This window comes from Rhea pennata, chromosome 6, assembly GCF_028389875.1.
Source record: "Rhea pennata isolate bPtePen1 chromosome 6, bPtePen1.pri, whole genome shotgun sequence".
Taxonomy (NCBI): Eukaryota; Metazoa; Chordata; class Aves; order Rheiformes; family Rheidae; genus Rhea; species Rhea pennata.
Genome location: NC_084668.1, coordinates 13,958,847 through 13,983,628, shown reverse-complemented (window position 1 = coordinate 13,983,628; position 24,782 = coordinate 13,958,847). Strand labels below are relative to the sequence as shown.

General features: G+C 38.3%; 1 protein-coding gene across 1 annotated transcript in view; it reads left to right on the top strand.

The window, feature by feature from the left end:
- The first annotated feature begins 7,581 nt into the window (after window positions 1-7,581).
- RALB (RAS like proto-oncogene B) overlaps window positions 7,582-24,782 on the top strand; it is a 47,229-nt gene continuing 30,028 nt past the window's right edge. Inside the window, exon 1 of the mRNA XM_062578584.1 lies at window positions 7,582-7,690. The gene's annotated coding sequence lies outside the window, so the exon portion shown is untranslated. The remainder of the gene's footprint in view (window positions 7,691-24,782) is intronic.

Below are 24,782 nucleotides of genomic sequence, written 5' to 3'. Positions count from 1 at the left end.
TTTATCTGGAGCTTTATGTAGGAACCAGGGACATCTAGTAGCTTAATAGAATACAGCAAATTAAGGTGTCAAGCACAAAAAGGTACGCTGTCGTGCAACGTTGACATTTTAGCAAAAAATAAACTAAATTAAAGACTTTCCCAGTGGCTGAAGTGTAGTTTGAATATATAAAATGACTTTAATTGAGACTAGAGTAAATCTCTGTTAAAGTTTATTTTTCTGTCTTCTTGTGGAAAGGTGACCAGACTCTGAAGCTTATGCAGGTTAAAATGTTTTTGCTACCTACTTTTAGAAGGACATAATATTCTCATTTCATTCATTGGGAGAAGCTGGAGTACTGGATAAATGGATAAGCAACAGAGACAGATCACAGAACACAGTGCCTAGAAACAAATGTACTTTGTGCATGGTAATTCAGGGTGTGCTTAATTAGACCAGGTGTTTGCTGATAACTTGCAATGACTAAGAATAACTGCAAACAGCAGTTAAATGGAGAACTTTCCTTTCCCTGCAATACTTTTCCTATTTTAATAGTTAAATAAGGAGTTTCTTTAGCAAGTAACCTGCTCTGAGTCATGTTTTTCTCTCTTTCCTTCCTTTTGATCCTAGCCAGTAACTATTTGGCACTCAATAGCTTTTTTGTTACAAAGGTGAGATGCATGTTGGAGAAGCGAGAATACCTGCATCAAATTGTTAAGTTCTTTTCATATGGTGAGTCTGTGTTTGCATTAGATTTTACATTTTGCATTTTGTATTCAATACTGAAAGACTAACCTTGGCTATGGCAGTCTCTTATGCTGCTCAGGCCAGGAATAGCTCTTGACATCTCCTGCAAAAACTAAAATTGAGATGCCAACACACAGCAGTGAAGGGCTATCATCTTTCTCTGCAACCCTACAAAACCCAGAACAACTAATTCTTTACCAGGAGGAGCTATAGTTTTTTGACAAAAAGAGGCCGCCTGCATGAGGGAGGCTTCTCTGCAGATGAGGGCAGATCGTTGTCAAATGTTAGCTAAAATTGGCTGGAGAGAGCAGCAGGAGGCACTCTGTCTCACCTAAAATGCTGGCAAAACCTGGAAGCTGTAAGAGTGAGATCAGCCTGAGAAAATATGGATCTCTTCTTATTTGGCATAGATCTGTAACTCTAGAGGTTTTTTAAGAGTGAGGAAGTGATGGCAACAAAAATCTTTTGCTAAACACGTGAATTTGGTCTTCCTTTTTCCCTTGAATGAGTTAAACTAGAAGCTTGTAGGGCTTGGTGAAACTAAAAAAGCAGGAATAAGGAAGCGGAGGGTTCTCCCGTTCTGCATTTGAGTTTCAGGTCCGTATCCAAAGCTGAGGTTCAGTTACAGATTTCAGTCTACGTATATGCTTTTAAACTCCTATAGGAGCAGTAATCTAAACACAGCTCAGGTGGCCTTAGGCATTTGGGACACAAAGGTTGGGTCCAGTGGTTCAGGCTGATGTTGTGCAGAGTTGAACTTACCAGGGTGAGCGTTTCATCACGGCACGCTCGAAGCAGGGACTTTTAAACTCCGTGGTGTTAATGAGCAGTGAACATACTGAGTATGTGATGGTCCCTCGACTGTTAAGATTAATGAAGGTTTTCCTTTAGACGGCAGCCTTTATGTTTGTGACACATTCCATAGGTTCACAGCTCCTAAAGCGCTGGGTGCACTAGGATGCACAAGGTTAAAGTGTTGAGGTCCCATTTGTCTCCAGATTTGTTTCAACAATATTTCATCACAGAGAGAAGTGAAGAGAGCTTCCAGAGAGACTTTTCTATCTGGGCCTCTTGCAAAGGCTGTATTTAGGAGGTGAACACAGACACTCCAGGACGCTGACAGCATTCAAACTACATTTACTGGTACCGGTAGAAAATGAAACTGAGTTTGTTTTAGCTGGCAAATAATCAAGTATTTCTATTTCAGAGACTTCGAGAAAGAATAGTAAAGCCAAAGAAGAGCTGACCATATGAATTAGCTGCGGCAAGTGTGATCAGTTAGCAGAATGAAGGAAAAGAAGCAGGCTAGTATTTTAATGTTAATGAAAGGGTTTTTTTGAATAGGAAGGTAATGACTTCTTACATCTCTACTTACCTTTGCTACTGTGAGCTTCTGGTTACCATGTTACCACTTTACTGATTATTTAAGGCAATACAAAATTAACACAGAGCTACATGAGCTTTAGACTGAATAATTTCCCCTGTGAAAACATCTAAGAAAACTTAACACGCCTGTATTGACCCAGGATTAGGGGAAAGTGAGTGTGTTGGGGACAGGCTGGGGCATGTCTCGCACAGACTACTAGTGGAAAGAGTGAACAGGAGAGCTGGGATTCAGCACTCGACATCCATCAGGCCTAAGGTCTGTTGCAGAGCTGGAAATCAGCCTGGGCCTCCTCTGCTCTTCTGTTGGTGTTAGATTGCCAACAGCAGACAGCTATGACTGCTAAACGCAGGCTTCTGCTCTCCCACTGCCCTAATGTTGAGACTTACAAAGTGATGGAGTATTTACTCTTCCCCTACGTATTTACTAACTAGTACAGGCAGACACAAATTTCCATTGGCTAACCTTCCTCTGGCAAGGGGACTCACCATAAAGTAAAGGTTGTTTGTTTCTAGTCGGTCTCTGGATTATATTGGTTTATAATCTAGTCAGAAGTCCAAAAAGGCCAGGCCAGGAGCATCAACACCTGTATCCCTCTCTTTCTCATGTAGAAACAGAGGGAAATTTGGAGATGTATCTGCAGCTGTAGGCTTTCCGCAGGGAAAGATCTTCCCCTGCAAACTACTTGATAGAAGCTGGCAAGGAACTTGGCATGAACTTAACCTTTTCTGTCCATGTTTCTCCATCTGTCTAAAAGTCATAATCTTTCCCTGCTTCCAAGGTTATTTTGAGAATTAATCAGTTAACATGTTTACAACACTGAGTGTGATTTCTGCAATATTTTTTTTTCCCATTCCATCTAAACCACCTGGACTTTAGTTGCTAGGAGTACAAATTCATCTCATCCTTGTTTAAGTCTTTATTCCTCTTTCCAGATATCCATATTCCACTTTGCTTGCCACTACTGCAAAAAGCAGTTGGTGATAGTGTTGCTTTAGGACACCTGAAAGCATTTTAACAGTCCCACTGATTTTTTTCTGAGCAATTAAATGATCAAAGGAAAAGTAATTCTTCTCCAGTTTATTTTTTCTTCTTTATTAGTGTTGGTGAATAATTTACATCTCCCAGTGCTCACTACTAAAATTTATAATTGCTCTGACTCTTTGGTGCTATTGTGAGTAACAATCTTAGCATATGTTTATAAAGCACCTTTCAGTCCAGAGATCTTAGAGAGTTAACTGTGATCTAAACTGGGCTTATATATATACATACACATCAGTAAAAATATCATGTGTGTCTGTATGCTGCAGGATCTGTGCCACTTGCTACATAAAGGCAACTTTCTCTGGAAAAGAACACAATTGCAGACTAAAATATCTGCAGTATCTTAAATGTGAAGTGTACTAGCCAGCTGAAATTGCACAAGGAACCTAAGAAACCAGAATGATCTGCAGGCTCCTGTAATCAACAGCAGCTGCCAAGATATTTTTAGCTATAGCACACAGTTGAAGATTTATTTAGAGATGCAAGAGGTACCCAAATCTGGAGGTGGTGACCATTTTAATTATGGTCCTGCTGCCTTCTGATCATCCTCCCACACACAACCTTCCTTGGCCTGAAAACAACTTTCTTCTTTCCCACCCTGCCATGATCCCTTTTCCTTATACCCACCACTGTCTCCACTACTGCCTTCTATAACACTACAATGTCATTTTTTCCTCATTTCCACCTACTGTAGTTTCTTCTAACTTCTTTCCCAAGCATCAAACTACCTCCCTATCCAGGTTGACTACCAAATACCATATGTTAACACAGGAAAACATCTACAGTCTTGTATTTTTACAGAGGAACGCAAGTTACCCTTTGTATAGACTAACATCAGAATACTGAGTTCTAGGAAGCATCAGCTCACATTTCTATCACCTACATAAATAATAACACTGCAAAACATTAAATGAGACAGCACTGCTCATATGGTACAAAGTCTCGTAATATATTGTAAAGAATGCTTAGAATATTTGATAAAACTGTTACATTAAAATCCAGTGGTAATTCAAGAACTAGCACAAGCACTACTTAGGAACTCAGCAAGTTCACAGATCACCACCAAATTGGGAGAACAGTCAATATGCTGGAGCACAAGGCTGCTGTTCAGAGGGATCTTGACAAACTGAAGAAAGGAGTTGTCAGAAATCTTGTGAAGGACAAATGCAACATCCTGCACCATTAACAGAAAACCCCATGTAATAGTACAGGCCAGGGCTAACTACCAGAGTAGAAACTTTTCTGCAAAAAAGGATCTGGGGTTTCTAGTGGACCACAAATTGAATGCTAGTCTGCAGCATGCCCTTGTGGTGATGAAGACTGTTTACTAGGCTGTATTACTAAGAGTATAGTCAAGTGGTTGAGTAAAGTGATTATTCCTTTCTATTTAGCATTTGTGAGAAGATACCTGGAGAACTATGTCCAGTCTGGAGCTCCTCAGTACACGAGAGACTGAGAAACTGGAGCAACTCCAGGGGAGGGCCTCCAAGATGGTTATATGGCTGGAGTATCTGACATATCAGGAGGAGCTGAGAGAGCCTGAAGAAGAGAAGGCTGTGGAGGAATATAATCACTGCCTTCTACTGCTTAGCAGGTGGTTATAGAGAACCAGATTATTCTTGGAGTTGTGCAGTGAAAGGTTGAAAAGCAACATACACAATTGCAGTAAGAGAAATTCAAGGTAAATATAAAGAAAAAAAATCTTCACAATGAGGGTGGCCAAACTCTTGAATAGGACACCCAGTGAGACTGAAGTATTTCACCCCTTGGAGATATTCAGACCTGGGCTTGACAAAGCCCTAGGCAAACTGACTTAACATTGAAGTTAGTCCTGTTTTGAGTGAGGATTGGACCAGATCTCCAAAGCTTTTTTCTAATCAAAATTATTTTGTGATTCTGTAATTCTAACCAAGTCTGGAAGGAACACAGGGAGAAGAGCAAACACATGAGAAAAATAATCTAATTTAAATCATCTAACAGAAAAATAATCTTCTGGCAAGGGAAAAAAAGATAGAACTAGACAGACAAACCAGAGTTGTGCACAATTAGTGCACTGAGGTAATTCAAGAAGTCAGATGGATGTAAAATCAGTAGAGAAACAGGAACAGCAACACACCAGCATGTCTGTGATTACTGTAGGCTTGCTTCATCTGTCTGGACTCAAGGCCGGTTACTAATGTGTGTCTTCTCTTCCAAATATCCTCAGACAGAATATGTTGAGGTACTACCTATGCTATTTCCTGTAGACTGAGATGGGAGCAGGATGCAGGCGGTACCTCCACCTCTGCAGAGCTCAGGCTGAGCAGTGACCCAGGTGACCCTTGCTGCAGAGTCATCTTGTTGTGGGGCAGGAGAGAAGTGAGAACAGACCAGCAGTACCTCTGCCCCCTTCACTGGAAGCAGCAGTTCCAGCTTCCTCATCCTCTGAGCATTTATGAGCGTAACCTATGTGCATAACCAATTACGGTTTGAGCTTCAGTGTGGGGATACCTGATAAATGACTAGAAATCTGAAATGTCCAAACTGAACCTGGACTTGTGACAAGTCTAAGACTGCTTTAGGAGGATTCTTCTGAAACCCAGGGTCTACTGGGTTTACGGACTACCAGCAATCAACAGAAACAGAAATGTATCACAGTTTTTGACAGGGGAACCCTCAAATTCTACAAAAGTGCATGTACTTACTGATCTTAACTCACATTCCTGAACCTCCTGAACAATTTATTATGTTTCCTCAATCTAAGTTTGCCCCACTAACCGTTACTACCAAGAACAGCTAAAGACGATTAATCCTTGATTCTGGACTACAAATAATTAGAAAAATTCCTAGAATCTTTATAAACAAAATGTTTTCATGTTCCAGTTTATTTTACTACTAGTGCTTTTCAAAGGTTTATTTAGGAGACACATCACCATTAGATAAACAAGCATTGATAATACCAGCATTTGTTTAATAACTATTAAGCATATGATATTGTTCTTCCAATAAAACAAGTTCCTGAAAATGAAATTCCATTAGCAAAGGGCACAATTAGAACAAGAAATCTGGCACCAAAATATTTCTGTTCAAACAATAGAACTGAAAGAGCAACACCCTTGTGCAGAGCTCAGTGGAAAGGGCTGGTCTGGCAAATACGGAAACATGCACAGCCCAATCACTGCACTGCTTTAACGTGATAAGGTTTCCCCAAATCCAAGCAATTAAACCAAAAACCACACAAACCAATATAGAAGCTTGAAAATGATAGTAAACTGCAGTATGTTACTCTGTCTTAAAACTCGCAGGTTGCTTAATGCTGAATCTGGGATGAACTGCTTAAAAAGTCATAGGAAATTTTTAACACAAAAAAAAAAAAAAAAGATTGGAAAGGCAAGCACAATGCAATCACACAATTTAGCAATTCCAAACACAACATAAAAATGTTTTGTGCTTGAAGGCAGTACTATATTTTCCTCTGAGAGTATATTATGAGATCATAATAAAAACAAAAATATCCTGACAACTTGAGAGAAAAATGAGTGACTTATTAGACCTATTGATAAAGCTGGAAAGAGTAGATGAGCTTCCAGGCACGCAGGTGCTTCTTTGGATCTGGAATAGAAACAGCAAACTTCAAAACTGAATCCAGGTTAAGAATGATTGTGCTGAGTTAGAACATCTGCTTTGCTTCAAATGTTTACTTTTTTTCCTTTTTTTAAAGGCTATAAATGATGATCTGGGAAATAGGTTTATAACACTATAGCACTATAAATGGATTATTTTTTCTGAAGTAGGCTTGCAATGAGAGAGGGCTCTAAGGAGCAAAACTTACTAGGGTAAGGCAAATCTGCACCAAAACCACATTGATTTTCAGTGAGATTTAAAAGCGTATTTTCTTACATTGCTTTAGAATATCTTAACTAGATTTGTAAGTCACTTGGGTGCTTCAGAAGGTTTTGCTTTCACGGCGAAAGGCAGTAGGCGAGTCAGGGTACTGCGAAGGAATTGCTATGCACGGGTTCTTGTGGTCGAACCCAATGGTGGCTACGGAGGGTCGGCGATGTTGGGGCTGGCGTGAAGAGTATTTGCCTGAATAGCTCTGGTAATAAAATGAAAACTTAAGATCAGACATAAGCACAGACCACAAACAGTGACACCGTGCAGTAAGCTCTGCTCTGAGGTTGCTCAGCTGTAGTACATCTTTTGGGCTAGTATTAAATGGAATACTGTTTTCTAAATTTGTCCTTTGTATTTATTGTAACTTTTCATTAGAAAGGGTAAGGAGTGGGAAGCAGAAAAGTGATTTTCTGGTATTAGCCACTCGGGAGTTTTTGTAGCTGTTACTTTTTCAATCTTCTCCAACAGTTTCCTTGTTTTCAGAATGAGCACATGATATCATATCCTGAGCCCTTCCCTTTTCTTGCAGCTCTCGGAGGCACTAGGAGGAGTCCAGCCACAGTCACCGTGTGAACTGGGCTGCAGGACCGCTGCGGAGCTGCCTCTGCCCTCGCCCGCCTGCCTGAGCTCTGCCCTGGGACCAAGGACCCGCTGGGCACGGTGAGTATCAGCTGCGAAAGCACACAGTCAGCCTGGCTCGTCAGGGGAAGGTCACGTATGTGCGTATTTATGTACGTGCGCAGTTAGGGGCACAAAGACAAGCGAAAGGAGAACTTGCTTTTATTTTCCATCATTGAAGTGAGAAGAGAAAGGAGTTTCCTGGCCCAGCTGGGGTGAGCAAACGGGAGAGCAGCAAAGGAGGAGGCTCCCAGGGTGCCGACACTGGAACATGGGTGGGTGCTAGCTGCAGGAAGGGAACAACGTGCGTTTACTCTGGGAGGCGATACAGCCTTCGCTGAGGACAGACAGGAAAAAACAACTGCTAAACGTGCACGCAGGCAGCCCTGAGTGAGCACATGGCATTATATTAACACTATATGACATGCATCTCTTGTTTATTCTTAATTGTGTTTGGCTTAATGAATGCAGTAGTACTAGCTAGTAATAAACAAAATAAAAAGAGAATAAAAGAACTAGTTTCCTGTAGTAATCACTGCTCATCCCTAACGCATACAGGCCAGGTAAACATATTAACAGTGAGTCAGTAGTTCTTTTTAGTATGACTACATAATCTTTCTGTTGCTGTTGTTATTTCTGCACTTCTTCCATCTTAGTATTTTAGCTCTGTAATACAGAATGAAAGAAGGGCTAAACGTAAAGTCTCTGCTGTTCTTGGTGGAAGGCCTAGGTTTTGTCTTAGATGTCTCTGCAATGCTAACTTAGTACTAGTTACAGGAACTCTATAGTTATATTTATAGTATGTGAATAACTTAGAAGTATAGTATTCTAGAATTCACAGCATAAAGAATGTTACAATTAAAGTAAATAATCCATCGACATGTATATTTAACAAGTGATATTGTAGAAGTTATTTATTGACATAGAAAGTTGCTTCTAAAGGGACAGAACATTTGGGTTCTCCCTGTGAATGTTGCCCTCGTAGAGCAACAAACATCAGCTTCAATGCAAAGGTTGGCAAGAGGCTTGTGAAACAAAGTAGGGATCATACTTCACATGAAGGCCTCGCTGTTTTCAGTGGGACCAACAGAAAGCAGTAGTGATATTTTTTGTGAATAAATAAGGTAGCAATAACTGGCTTCAGAAAAGTGCAAATATGTTATGTCCTTTCCCAAAACAGTCTTTGGTGATGCAAGCAACCATACAGGGGATGTGTAGCCCTCAAATATGTCATTGATCACACTACTTTATCCATTTTTATTTTGCTCGCTGCAGTTTTGATCAGCTCATTCACAGGGACACACATCAGTGTAAGTTGCTTTTTATTTAATTTCCACATTGTTGCGAGCTTTCCAATAAAGAAATGTAAAGTAAAAAAATCAACTGTAGTTTAAAAGCTGCTGGACCTCTTGTATTGCTGACATAGTTAATTTTGTTACAGAACAATCCTGCACTAGTGGGCATGATAATTTGCCCACTCCAGAAGTCTACCTCTGACAGTGACTATACTAAATCTTCCTGATAAAGATGTAAATCAACCTAAAGTAAGCAGCTGTTGAATTAACTTCACTAAAAAAAGATTTTTTTATTGCCTGCTGGTTATTAGTTGACTTCTACTTGGAAACATGAGGGGTTTTAACCCTTTTATTTCATGTAATATTACAGCAGAAATTCTCGTTTCCATATAGAGATTTGTTTCTTGAATTCACCAGGCTCTTGGTTCCAGCAATGTCTTACAGTAATGAGTTCAGTAAATTTTTTTTTAAAAGAAGCATAATTTCCTTTCTCCAGATGGAAATATGCTGCTTTTCATTTCCATTAGAGGTAAATATGCTCGTGGATCATGAAAGAAAAAAAAATCACCTTAGTTTTTTAATTGTGCACCCTACTAAAGAGTGATCATTTATTTTTACTGTTAGTTATAGTTTAGTCAGTGTCTAGTTTGTGGCTGTACTTTTTTCAATTTATAAACTCTTTTCAAGGACTTCATCCACAGATTTTTCTGTAGTCAATTATTTTGTTGTCATGGTTAAAAAAAAATCACAGATGAAAGAGATGAATTTCCGTTATAGAAACCACCCATCTCTGCTCTTGTATCCTGTTTATGTATGTGTTTAGTAATAATTTTTTTGCCACCTTCCATCCAAGAAGAAGCAAATGTTTAATTAATTAATCTCACACAGAACTTGTGAGGTAGGTTCCCTCATTTTACAGGTGAGACAGAGAGTGAGACAGTTAAAATAAATGACTTGCTTAGTATCACACAGTGAGTCAGTGTGAAAGCTGAAAATAGATCTTATGCCTCACAGTTTTTTGCCCTGTATTTTAATCATCAAACCAGACTTAATTCTAAGGTTGAGAGAACTTCTTAAATGACTAAAATAATTGTTCTCAAATGCACATTGGATTGTAATGCTTTAATTCTCCTAAGCAGCTAAAATATTTGCTATCTTTGATTAGGACTTTTTTAGTCTTTCTTGCTCAGATATAGCTTCAGGTTAGAGCAGAACAATTTTTTGTTACAATAATACTGAACTTTAAAAATAGTCATAAACACCTCTGTGCTAAAAAACAAAGGAAAACAAAACTCACAGCGGTCTCTTTGCTTTCAGTGTAGCAATGCCTTTTATCACAGTTTCAACAGCAGTTCCACAAAACAATATCCACCACTTTAATAAATGGAGCATAGTAAAGTTATTGCCCCACAGAAAGCAAAGGATGAACTGCTGCTTACGCTGTTGTGACTAAATGAAAACGTAGCCTGAAGTGCAAAAAAGCAATTGCATCTTAAGAAATACCTGCTTAGATGTGCAATTCTGAATTATATGCTGTGTCATCTCTGAATACAACAGTACCTAAAGGAATACGATCCTTAAAAACGTGTTTAAGTGAATAGTACCTAGGTTCAAGCTAATGGTACATCTGATGTACCAGACCAATGGTCTAACAAGAGTATATAAGAGCACAGTATATAACAAAAGCTTTGTAGCTTTTCTGAGCATATTCCACATATTTGTTTGTGCTGATGTGACACACAGATTTTTTCCAGTCCTCACTATCTTACCTCTTTGGTAGTGAGTACCCATTTCTTTTCAGTATACTCTCAGAAAATACGAGTGTAGACATGACAGAGAGAGAGAGAGAGAGAAGGAGTCAGGAAAGGGAATGGAGAAATAATGTTGCTATGCCTTGTTCCCTGTCAAACCTGGGTATAGACACAGCTGGCTGTTATGCAAGCTTATCCAGCGCTTAGTGTCATATACTATTTCTGGTACGCGCAAGAAAAGCAGTACAAGACTGTGGCCAGCTCCTAGATTTTTGTAAGAACATTTGCCATATATAATGCATAGAGCACTGCCATGCAAGCAGGCTGCCTTCTTAATTGCAAGTTAGTAACAAAATGCCTTAAAAATTCAACCACTTCATTGCTGAATGCAAATTATGCTCCTAGGTGATGAAATCAGTCAATAAACTTTGGCATGCTATATGAAAGCAACTTAAAAGTAATTTAACATACTGTGTTTGTAAAGAAACAGAAGTGTCACATTTAGCCTGCTAAACTGGGGGTTAGGCAGAAGGCTCAAGGTAAGAAGCCAACAGAGGTGTTCCAAGAAGGCTATTCTGTCTCCTCCCCAGGGTCAATACTTCGAATTTACCATGTTGTTTTCCTTCTCGGTCTATCTTCTCTTTAACTATAAGCATATTTTACGCTTTCACTAGGTGTCAGTCATTGGTCAGAGTTCTGCTCCACCTTCTCTTTCACTTTCTGTTAGAGACAAAGGTGTTTTTCTCACAGACTTCAGAAAACAGCCCGATGCCAAATGATGGGCAGTTTGCAAAACCACACTGTGTCTGTGCCTACCAGGCTTAGAGGTGCTGCCTCACAAGGGAGCTGTTGAAAACCATGCACAAACTGTCCAGTACAAAGTGGCCAGGAGAAAAGACTTCCGTGACTTTTATCGACTTTGAAACCAAATCAAAGAAAACACTACAAATAACTGAAAATATTTCTGTGACTATTCACTCACACCCTCTTTTATCTATAGCTCCTATGTCTAACCCACCAAATGTGAGCAATGGTAATAATGCTCACCTTTTAATTTAAGTTGCAAATTTTAATAAAATACTAGGTAATATTTGTGAAAAACAAGGTTTAAAATTATAGATGTGCCTAGGTGTTCTCTTCCAAGCTTGGGAACAGAAACTTGTGATCTGTATGTCTGATCAAAACAGTAGAAATGTTACGTGAAATACATGTATATATAGTCCCTGAACAGAGAATCACTTTCAGCAACCATTCAGCTAATAGCTATGAAGGATGAGGCAGCTTGAGAAAATCAGAAATTGTTCATGGACAATCTGAATGAGAATGGCAGATACATAATTTATGCTCTCAACTGAGAAGAGTTCTGACAAAATATGGACCTTAAATTGAGGATGTAGAGTTATACTTGCTTCATCTATTACAGAGGAGAGTGTATATCAAACCAACCTATATCATTAATTGGACATCATGCCATTTTAAACATTAAATTTATTTAAGAACCCACTTTCAGTGAAAACCTAAATGTATCTCACCTACCTTGGTAATCTTATTACTAGTCATTGCTCTTATATAGACATATCACAGTCTTGTGTTGATTCAGCAGACAGGAAACATCTTGGTAATGTTGATTCTTTGTAGCAGTGGGGATTTTAGGCATGGCAACAATATGTGTTTTTGAAAGACATATCCTATTTTCCTTCATTCCCTATAAGGCAGCGAAAAGGAAACTGAGGTATTCTGAAGCATAATTAATTATTTAATAATAATTATGAATATACTAAATACATTGTTATGTAGATTTGATTTACAGAATTGAGAAAGCGTTTGTGGTAATATGCTGCTTGTATATCAGAACCAGCAAATGAAACAGAAAAGAAAGTGAAAAGAAATGCATGATGAGAGGGTTGAACAACCTAATTCCATTATGCAAGCACAATGAAAGGTACAAAATTAATGAATACCACAAGTGATGAAAAATGCAGTATCAGTTATCTTAAGCTATATTAATTATAAAAGGTGGAGTTAGCAATGCAGACGAGGTTCATTTTTTCCAACATTCCATATTATGTGTTAATCATGGCACTATAAAGTTCCAAATATCTTGGATCATGCAACTTGCAAAATACCAATAGAACATTTCTTGCTGAAATTAGGTACAGCTAGGCAAGTACAAGCTGAAACCCTAAATATGGGGAAGGACTTTTTTGCTCGTTAAAACAAGCAGTTTCTGCTGAAACTAGTTTTGCTTGAGGACTAGCTTGTGGTTCCAAGTGTCTTTCAGTGCTGACAGCTGAAAAAGGTAGCTCTGGACCAGACTGTAATGTTTCCTCCTTGCTCTGATGGGTGGATGTGTTTAGTTAACCTTTGTTTCTGTAGAAGCAGACATTCTGGCAAGATCTAGGAATGCTAAAGGAGGGAAATCTAAATGGTGGTGAACCTAGGCACATTCTATTTATCTAATAATACCAGGTAAAGAATGTTAATGTATACAAATACATATAATTTCATAGAAGATAGATTTGTATAAGAAACTCCTGTGAAATAAATCTAACATGGTGCCCCTTTGGGGCTCTCCCCCTCCCCCCCGTTACTTTCACAAGATTCAGTATGGTCCGATACTATTGGGACTTTTTTCACTAGTGTCCTGTTAAAGACCAGACACAGTTCTTTTTGACTGGGGGGTCACAAAAGTATGTATTCAAGGTGGAAATATTCTGCTTAGAATTCTTCCTGAGCGCTGAACCTGTCAGTTTTGCTGTCTCTTTCCTGTTCAGCAGAGACTTCTCCAGCTAGCATATCTTGGTCAGACCCTTCCCAGAACTTCCTGCAGCTCTTCAAGTTTATAGTTAATTCTTCAGAAGGCACGTGGTGAGCCTAAGGGCAGAAACTCTTCACATAAAGTTGCCAAACACACTGTCTTCCACTTGAAAAAATAAAGCACCATAGACTGCAATCCACTGAAGTAGAGCAAACTCTCTGGCCACAGTGTTCCTTGGCCTGTTTTCTCACTGGAAGTCCCTGACCTTCCATGTGTGTGTTGACAGCAGGCAAATTAGAGCTTATCTTCTCTGACCTTCATCAGCCCCACAGCTACAATAACATCATTGTTCCCTATCTCCACTCCTTAGTATGCAGCACCCTCCATTCCTGTCACTTCCTTTCCTGGGCAAAGCTTTCCATTTGAGAGACTTTTTAAAGTTCTGCTTTGTCATCTCTTTTTCTTACTACTGTAATCTAAATTTCAACATCCTTCCATCCTGGTAGTCTTGGTCTCAGCCAGCCAAGTTCCTAGCTGTTTTTACCTCCCAAAAAGCCCCTTAAAACCAAGTAATGGACATTCCCTCTACAAACAAGGTGTATTACTTATGGACAGAAATATTTAGATTACAGCAATTTTCATACTAAAACTACATCACACGTAACACTGTAGCACTGCAGTGGCAACTCACAAGCATAAATTGTAGTTTTCCCACCTCAGCACTGTGGCGCAGAAAATAATTTCTTCGTAACATTCTGCAGCCATCTGCACATGGGGTGAGTAGGACCTAATTCCATTTTGTCTACTGGGTTTTTGTCTCACAATGTAGAGTTACAACAACAAATGAGGTAACCAAGAAAAAAGAAAATTGGCTACAGTTGTCAGGATTATGAATTCAGTATAGTTCTTCAGCTTGTCTGGTCTGGTCTTCCTTAGTTTTTACTAAGGACTGATGACTCCAAAAGCCATAAGTCATGTATTATATTTTTCTTGGGAGATGATAATTATTTCCTTTATAATGCTGCCCAGTGTCTGAGTTTATAGAGATAGGATTGTATAGGCCTTCTATGAGCAGAGGGTGTCTTCTTGCAGAGAAAAGGCATATACAAAGACTGCAGGTAGAATGAGTCTTTACGTACAGACATAGGTGGTGATTTTCAAAAGCTCGTAGCATTGGCCTTTCTCCCAGTGTAGTCCATGGATGTAGGCAGGCTGACACTAGTTTTGAAAATTCTGCACCAGCATGGTTCAACATGTAGCCCACTGGCAACATCTGGTCTGGGTGATGCTTCTGCCTGGCCTGGGCCACCTTTTCTATGGAAGCTCCAAGGAGCAAGCTGCTGTCTCATCCCAAAGAGAAGGAATGGAGGGAGGCATACTTCTTGACCTACTTCTGAGAAAGGGGCAAGAATTGATACAGACTAGTTATTGCTGCGCTTCTGTCTGAATGAGTTTGTGGCTGCTTGGAGCCATGAAAGGGAACATTCCTATACAGCCCACAGCTTTGTCTCTTTGTCTGCGGGTACAGTACAATCAGCTGCTCCTGATTATTGTCATCTCCACGGCCTGCTATGGTGAGGTCCTTGAATTGGAATCTGACTCACACAGCCTCTGGGACTTGACCACTCCATTAATATACTTACTGTTGCTCTAGGTATCACTCAATGAGAGGAAATGTAAGACAACACTATTCCCTCCCTTTCTTTGGCCATCTGCAGGTGACACATGTACTTCATTTCCTTACAGAACTGCAGGAATTATGAGTTCCTTGTAATTACAAGAATAATTACAATCAGTGTGAGTCCTACATTTACAAGGAACAGGATCTGTGGGTTTATCTTGCAGGCTTCTTATTTGCATGAATAAATTTAGCACGTTCTGGGTCCTACCTTCCTCTAGCAAGGGAGGCATAGTGGCTCGAAAGACAGCACAGTCTACTTTCTTCCACTACTGGAGTCAATAGCAAAGCTCTTCTGCTAGTGGGAACTGGCCCCACTCTGAGCTAATCCGAAGATTAAAAGCTGATGGGAAGAATTACAATATCAGTTTAATTTTAACATGATACGAATTACCAAAACTGAGTGCTCTCACTTAAATACAAGTTGAAACAATTACTTTATCTTCAGGGAATCTCTTTAAGTAATTGAGATGAATGTAAATCTCAGCTAGAACTTCTGCTTGGGGAAAAGTGCTACTGGATGTGTCCATGGCTCAGTTTCAGCACATGCAGCCAGTTAAGGTTCAGTGGAAAGCTACATTAAATTTCAGTCAAGCTAAAGAGGTAACTCTCCTAATTTTGATGGATGGCAGTTAATTACATTTTTCCTCTTTGGAAGGAATATACATTTCTTTCTTTTCTTAGTGTGTCTGATAATGGCAGGGGATTTTTCTGAGTGTAGTTTTGAGCAAAACTGCAGCTCCAGGCACTCTGTAATAAGCCAAATACAGGGGAAGGGTGGAGTGAAGTTGCTATTTGATAATAAAATAGTCTACTGGAAAGTTTCCTTATCTTTCTTCAGTACTCATTTTTTCAGAAAGTAGCTGTGATGAAAAGGCATGAGGTATTCTTCTCTGATGTAAATTCTTTTCTGATAAGTCTTTCAGAGAAATCACAATGCTATCTTCATTCAAATCCTTCCTAAGCTGCATTTCTTCCATAAAATGTTTCAGTGCTAATCCACTAGGCCTTGCTATTTACATCTTTAAAAGAAACAAAGTACTTACTTAACCTGAGCTGATTGTAGATTTTGAATTACTAAGTGCATGTCACGTTGAAAAGCAGTCCATGGAAAAAAATCTATTGTCTCCTTTTACATTGTGTTTTTATTTCTTATTGTTGATTGTACTCTCCATGCAGAAGGGGCATTTGTTTTTATGCATGTTTAAGGCATCAGTTATGTCTATAACTTTATGTAAATTAGTGAAAATCAAGAAGGAAACAAGAAACTAATTTTACAATACAAATTAGCCTTGCTTTGAAGAGCAGTCAAATTCCACTGTGTTGTCCCAGTGGAAGTCCAGATTTGGTGCTGAAGTCACTGGATTGGAATACAGTCATCACTTGATACAAAGAAGACACTAAAAGGGGGAAGAGGTCAGAAATGCCGCATAGTCCTTTCTAACGTGTGTATGCCTATTATACAATGCTTTATTTAATCAACTGAAGAAGAATAAGCAAGCTTTCTTTATAGCAGAACAAGGTTACTTAATGTTTAAGTAGACTAAGATAACGGAATAGGTCTATCAGAACCCTAGTCCTGTGTTTAGGATATGTTAGCTTTACGCTGCCTTCAGCTACGGGGTGCTAAGATAACTCAGAAACATATACCTGCTGTTTAACAATGTTTAAAGCAGTGGTTCCCAAACTAGGCACTACGACAACTCGTGAGATCAAAACAGTTTCAAATGAGGTCACAAGACTAACAGAAATTCAATTTAATCACATATTTATGCTAGTGTCTGAGGTTGCGTTATATTGCTGCTCTACAAGTGCTGTATTTTTTTACAGCAGAAAATTTAGGGAACTGTTGCATTTTACTATATGAAAAAATGAGTGGAGATTCTATTTCCTGTGAGTCATCAGAGGGAAAAGTCCATTACTACAGGGGTAGAATGTGAACACAACAGCTAGAATTAAAAAAATCCCCACAACAACTGTGAACATATTAAACTTATTGATAAAAAGGTTACATGGATATAACATATTGCAAGATCAAAGGTGTCAATGCTATTGCTTTTCAAAACTGTAATCGATCTACATGCCACGAACATTCTGGTGCTATAATAATTGTCATAACAAAGTTAATTACAGATCAGTCCCCCCCAACAACTGAAAAATATTTATGACTGGGTAAGTTGTTCGTGCATGATGCACAGTGGTTTAGAAGGAAAAAAAAGGGATTATTATATCCATCTGAAATGGCCAGACCCTTTTTTCAAAGCAGTGTGTGCAGACTGGCGCTGGAATCTGGTCAGGATGCCCTGGCAGCAAAGGCAGGGGATGTTGTGGAGGCAGCAAGCTGGGACCTGGGAAGGAAGGCAATCCTTCCTGTTGCTCGTTAGTAAGCGCAGAGGAAGGACAGCATCCTGCCTAGTCATCCCAAATCAGCCACAGAGTTTCTGTTAACATGGACAGACAGCAAATCTTTAGCCCTTCCCTGTTCAGGCAGAAGTATATTTAACTCTGGCTATGAAACAGAAGCCATAATCTGTACATGGGCACTCAAGTATTTACACTCTGTCCCAGTAAAATTGCTCAGCTAAGAACATCTTTCCTTTCAGCTCAGCAATTACTGCATTCTTTTTCTTAACTTGTGACTTTCAAATACATTTTGTGTGCTGATCACCCTACCTTGTAGCAGAGCTTGAAGAATAATGACCTGTATTTATCCACAGAAATGCCGTATCTCCTAAGCCACGGTAATTCAGTTCTGACCTGGAAAGGGACCTCAGAAGTCAGTCTCTTATCACCTAGTAGTCCTTGCAAAAACACTCGTAAGATCTTTGTTCAATAATCTTTTTATTTTAAATTGGAATTTCTATATGCTTAGACCAACATAAATAATGAAGATCAGAATAAAATATAGCAATTAGAAAATTCGAACAATGAAAAGACAAAATGGCATCCACTACCCATGCCAAAGATACAGATGTCAGAACCACATCTTTCTATATTGTTTTATCCTCATTACAAATGTACTCACTAGTCTATGTGACCTGCCTTAAGATCTGAGTATATATAAATTCTTCAGCCTAAAAACAATTGATTAAACAGGAAAAGCATACAGAAGGCTTCTAAGGTTAGGCTGATCCTCAAGCTGCATTTCATTACTGTTACTGTTGCTATTTATCAAAGACTTTCCAGCCAGTTTTGATTTTTCTCTTCTTTGCAATTATAATTAATTCTCATGTCCTTCACTAAAATTTTCCCTCTTTAAATTTTATTAGTCTATATTATTTCTAGTTAGATTTGAATCAGCAAGCAGACCATTTCCTGTCCTTGGAGGGATGAATCTATACTGGATATTAGCACCCTGTATTAGCACTAACAGGATGCAGAACAGAACACTATGCTTTTTATTAATAGCAACTAAAACATGAGCGACAAGGTTTTGGTAGAACTAGAACTGAATGTTTTACATGAAATAGAGTAAGAACTAGAACTAATATACTCTTATACAACTAAAATAAGGTTGCTAGCAAACTGGTTAGGTAGATTTGGAAATGATCAGTGGTTTATGTGAAAAGACTTAAACTAAAAAACTGTGATTTGAATAAATGCTCTAAGTGCTTAACTAACTGGAACAGTGTCTCTGCACACTGAAAAGGACTGCAGATCAGAGCACAAATGAGTTACACCCTGGAAAAACAAACATTGACACTTTACTGAAAAATTAATGGTTAAAAGTTTGGAATCTAATGAAATGGACCTAGAATTAATATCGGACAATAAAAATAAAAATTGACTAAAATTTTCTGGCTAGAATGCAAATCATGCATCCTTTAGGAGTTAGCCTTACCCATGGCCAAAGTACAAATGAAAAATATTTCTGTGGCATGCAACTAAAACAAGACTGGAAATAGCCACAAGTATGGTACCACTTAATAAATCTTGGCTCTGTGATTTGATCAGCACTTCTGAGATGATGAATGAGCATGTATTCACACCACACCCAACAGCAATTCAGGAGTCTCCTGGTGGTCTAAAACTCCTGCTATCCAAATCTAAGAAAGAGTGAGCTTAGTTGTTGGAAATTTGAAGTAAGAGTGTGCGTACCAAAAAGATGACAGACATCTTACCAGTCAGCTTTACAGACTGCTGTTTTTGTTTACTATGGCTTTCTACTGAGTGAAGTCTCTAATGGAGCTAGGTGGTCATAGTCCTCTATTGGCTGGCTGGAAAAACATTAAAAGCTGTTTTTCTTGCATAGCGAATGGAGACATAAATTTAGTTTGAGGGATATGGAAACCATCTCTGGGAGAATAAATCCCACAGCCTTTTTCCTTGTTGATTTGTGACCTTGAAATCTATAAAACCATGCAGTATACTCCTTTATGACAGTTGCAGATTTATTACAACTTACTTCATAAGGGCAGCAGCCCTTTCCATGTAATTTTTTAAAAGGTAAGAAGGTGTATGATGGAAAGGTTTTATTTACATGAAGGAGATGAAAGTAGGTGGTGAAATTGATGCTGTAGGAGCAGCAACCAAGGACAAAAACATGACAATCATACCTACCTGTTTTTACACTTGCAGCTTTGGGAACTGACAGAAAAATTGCTTTTGATTTATACCTATTTCTGATTAGCAAGACCTGATAATTATCAGGCAGTTCACCTTTGTCATGTGACAACTATGTCAAAAGCCAACAGTCAAACTTTGAGGCAGAGTGAACTTATGTGCGGAGAAGCCCTGTGAGAATGATGAAAGCTTTAAATCAAGGTGGAAAGTTCTCGGGATGAGACAGTATGTGGGAAAACAGGCAATGAACAAATCTGATTATCATTTAATTAGAATAAACTCATGCATCTGAGGTCACTTTAGGACTGCTGGACTCATATTAGATTGACTCTTTTAACGTTGGCAATCAATTTGTCTAGTACAGGTAAGAATCCCAGGTGAGCCTCTTTGCTTCTATTTCCAAAATGGTCTCCCACCACAGGTTTTGAACTTTTTACATTTCCTTCTCACTGCAGTCTTTACCTGCTTCTATTTTTTTTTTCACATCAAGCGATGTCAGATGTTTGTTTGAAAAGAGCTAAGAAACAAGATTTCCGTTAAGACATATAGAATCTTAATGATAGAAAAGCCGAAAATGGCAGAGTGTTATAAAAGTGTTTGTAAGCTTTCTTTGGGCAAAGAATTCTATAAAAAAATGCAAGGATCAGCTAATTTTTAACCAATTGTTAAAGGTGAAACCTGAAGTTTAAGTAAATTTGAATTCTGCAGGCAGTCTCTATACCTTAGTACTGCAGTTCCTTCTACCAAGATCCAGATTGTATTTGGAAATGGCAGCTTACAGCTATCTTTGTTAATATCACCCAACAAAGGAATAAAATATAAATTAGCTAAATGGAAAATGAACTGAATTTAACCATCTTTTTGTGAATTCAAAGCTCCCCAAATTATCCCCAGAAAACTCTTGGAGAGGTTTAAGAAAAGCCACAACAAAACTGTTGCTGAGCCTCCAGCGCAGAGGAGTTGAAGGAGCCCAGCTGATCCAAACAAAGGGTTCTTTACATGCTAATCAAAAGAGAGATTCAGCAGGTGGCCACATTGCTTAGGCTCTGTGAAAAGAAATTGAAAAGGCAGAACTACATCAAGCTGAATCTAGCATGGACGTGACATGACTATTGCATCTTGCATTTGACATAATGGCCAAATCCATAGCATTTTTGCTTTCCAAAGAGCGTGAAGGGCTGTTCTTTCTTCAAAGAAAGTGGCAGCTGTCACAAGACAATAATAATATCTCAGAGTTGCTCTATATAAAGACCTTTTCTAAAATTACAAGGAAGTAACTTGTTGGGTTAAAACATTTCTTAAGAAAAGAGGAATCTTTAAATACTTTGAATCTCCCATTTACTTTGCCCATTCCCAGCTATATGCCTGCCTCTTAGCTGTCCTAAGTGTCTCACATCCTAATTTAATTATAACTCTTAAATGGGACAGCTAGGAGCACAAACATTATCATTTACCTCTCCGTTAACACATAAACAACCTTTGGCAAAAGGACTGGGTAGGCTTTGGGACAAATAGCATCTTAAGCCATTGAAGTTAGATTCTCAGATTCTTTCTCAGAATCTATGCAAGCTAACAAGTTCAGTGGAGAGTTGCTAGGAAATAACTTAAGATCAGGGTGTATTACAAATCCTGCTCTGCTCCACAAATTGACAAAGAGGAGGAAAGAGAGTACAGCAGTCTTTTTTTTTGTTTGTTTGTTTGTTTGTTTTCCCTCAAATTACAGGAAGATGCACCCCTTTTATCCAATGTCTTAGGGGACACAACCTCTCTCCTGCTGTGTGATTATACATGTGATTTGAGCCCACATGTATAATGAAAGTCCCTAAATAGCAAACCAAAAAACCATCCTATGCTAGGCGAAAGGTTTTCTTAGTCCATCTTGTTGATGCTGTTCCAATTTGCATGGAATAATATTCACTGAGCCAGAAAGAGTACAAGCAAAAATCATCATGACTGTCCTCTGTAATGGTTAGAGCACTCTCACTGAACAGTCCCTGCTCTCATGAAGTTGTCATTATTTGTACAGACTACACTGGTGGCTCTGTGCCTTCTGAGTTGTAGTTTCAACAGGGGGGCTTATATTTGCCTTGTCCATCTATTTTCGTGAACTAGGTACACTTATGGGATTGTGTAAACTACCAATGCTAGTTTGTAACCTGATCAATTATCTTACAGTAACCTATGCAAGAGTTTAGGCATCAGGTTTGCGGAACAAAGTCTTCTAGTTATCTGCAGTAAGGAAAAAAACATGATTTTTCTTATACAGTGTGTAAACGGATACTACTCATTATCCGCAGAAACCAGTTCTTGAAGGGAGTTTGCTTCCTTTTTCTATTCAACTCTATTTTTATTTTCAGATTCTTGAACAGTCGCAATCAGTGCTTTGTTATGAAGTTGACTTTCACACCCATAGAAAGCTCTCTTGAGACCAACTATTAATTTGTTATGTGCCAGTAAATACCTCATTACTCACTTGTCCCAGGCTTAGATTTCTCAGATGGCACCTGAACTTTCCAGAATGGGCTCCTTAATCAGTTTTCATCCCTCCTTTCATCCCAATAACCAAAGTTTAGTGACCAAGGCTAAGCGCAAATAATCAAGTGACACTTAAAATAGCATGAAAAAAAATCACCATAAAATCCATTGGTCAGAAATAGCAAGGTCTCAGACCTTGCTGCTCAGAATCAGATCACTAGTTTCTGGGCTACATCTACATTTTCTATTTTGAAAAATTTCCTATTAACTTTGATGCTCTGTGCACTGTTTCCAAAGAACTAAAAATTATATTACAGGCCACCATCATTACCTGACCGTTTCTGCAGTGATTTATGCCTGCAACAACTATCATTCTGCATTTTGCAGATGTTTTTATAAATATGAATTGTTATAGAAGAAAAAAAGATATGAGAAAAGCAGACTTTGTATATCTTGCCACCTGGTTGTCCCTTCATAAAACATGTTAGAGAATCATTGTATAGAAATGTAATTAAAGTCCCTTACAAAAGGATAAAGGTTCTAAGGGGAATAAATGTAGTTATATGTGACAGATCACAGCAATTCATTTTCTGCTACTGAAAGTTTGATCAGAACAAATGAAGCTAAAGGTCTATTGTTGCCCTTCAAGAAATCCAGTTTGAGGATGAAATTCACGCCTGACTGAAGAGAAGCAATTTAGAAAAGTCAAAGTTTGATTTATTGTTCTCTAAAAAATGTGTAAAGCTCATTACTAGACAAGATCTCAAAGTTAAACAAAGGTGATTTGTATGATTAAGGACAGCTATAGTTCTCAAAACCTCTTAAAAGACACAGACACAGTGTGGGCTTGTTTCTTGTAATTTTTAATTCTGAATAGAGAGACCTTTTCAAATGGATTTGTTCATGATTTGCAGTACAAATGCATATGGTCAGATTCTGTTCTCCAACAGTGATAACATCAAATCAAGTAAACAAGATTTTGGAAAACCAAGACACCACCCAATAAATTGTAATTGATCAAAAAATGGCAAAAGCCACCATTCTTTGGTCATTCTGTTCCATGGCAGAAAGTCTGTAAAGAAAGTCCATGGCAGCTGTAGGATCTCCAAATGTGGCTCTGTAGTGGAAGGTAATAAAATAAAAATAAAAAGGTAATACCAAGTAAAAGCAAATGTTCATTGAAGGGCTTTTTCTTTATAAAAAGATGATCTATGTTTATTTTAGAAAGTCATTTTGATTTCATTCTATGTTATATTAGCTTAATTAGAGACTGCAAACGGAAGTGGATACTTTTGAAAAATGCATTATTTATTGACAGAGCTTTCTGAAGTATTGATTTCATCTTGCTAGAATGCTGGATGCTATCACAGCCAGTAACTTACATTATTAAACTGATACATTCGTCAATAATCTCATCCAAAAAATCTGATTAAAAACTAAATGACACGAGAGCTGTTCTGCTAACATGATTTTTTTCAAACATGCTCAGATTGCTCTGCAGTAGCAGTCCTTCAACCAAGTGGGACTATTCAACTCCTTGAGCTAAGTTCTCAATGACATTAACTCTATTGTTATTCCAGAAAAAAACTCTGCCTTATATGAAAATATTTTCAGATTAATTCCGGTTTTTATGCAATTGACTTCAGTTTAATAGTAATAGACAAATTCAACATTATCTGCAGAACACTATAAGAAGCCTTCTACCCTACATATTACTGGTAAAGCCTTAGTCAATGTGTCTTTCAGCAGTGTACTTCAGGAAATGTGAGCCAGCGGGAGAGAATCCAAGGAAGAAAGACAGTAACAGGCAATTAGGAAACATGACCTGTGAGGGACATCTTAAAAAACAGGTGTTATTTTAAAGGAAGAAGAGAAGTCTGAGGGGTGATAAAGTAACAATTTTTGAATATTTAACAGGTTGATGCAAAAAGAAATAAAAATCTGATTGCTCTGTCCAATATGAATTTGGCAATAAGTAATAGGCTGAAGCTGTACTAAGTGACATTTAAGGGAAATATTGTTGAAATTTTTCTTCTGGTAAAGTAATCAAATATTTTAAATAAATTGCTATGAAGACACTGCAATCTTCATTGCATTAAACATATACATGCCAAAAATGATATATGTATAAATGATCTTGCTTGTGGGGCGAGGAATAAGACTACATAACCTCTTATGCTTCTCTCTAGTCCTTTTTCTCCCTCTTAATTTTAGGCTATCAAGATATTTGTAACGAAGTGAGCCTTTTCTATAAGGGCTCCACAGTCAGGCCCTAAATCTTTCATGCTGTTGATAACCATGTTGATCAGAAATGTAAGGCTTTAAAACTGGAATGTGCAATCCCTTACCTCATATGTCAGTAAAAATCTCCCACTTAAAAATCACCTTGTGATCTTTTTTCGTGCCAAGATCCTAGCTGCGTCAGAAGCTGCATGGTGATTTGCTACTGGATTTGGTTTCCGAGTGGTGACTTACTGCAGTCTGTAACAAAAATGAAGTGCATGATGTTGTCAAAAAGCCATAAACTCCTACAAGCAAAAGCCACAATCATTATTTCTTTTACTATTGTCTGTTTCTGATACAGTTTAGTTTGCTCCTTTTTGGGTTTTTGAAT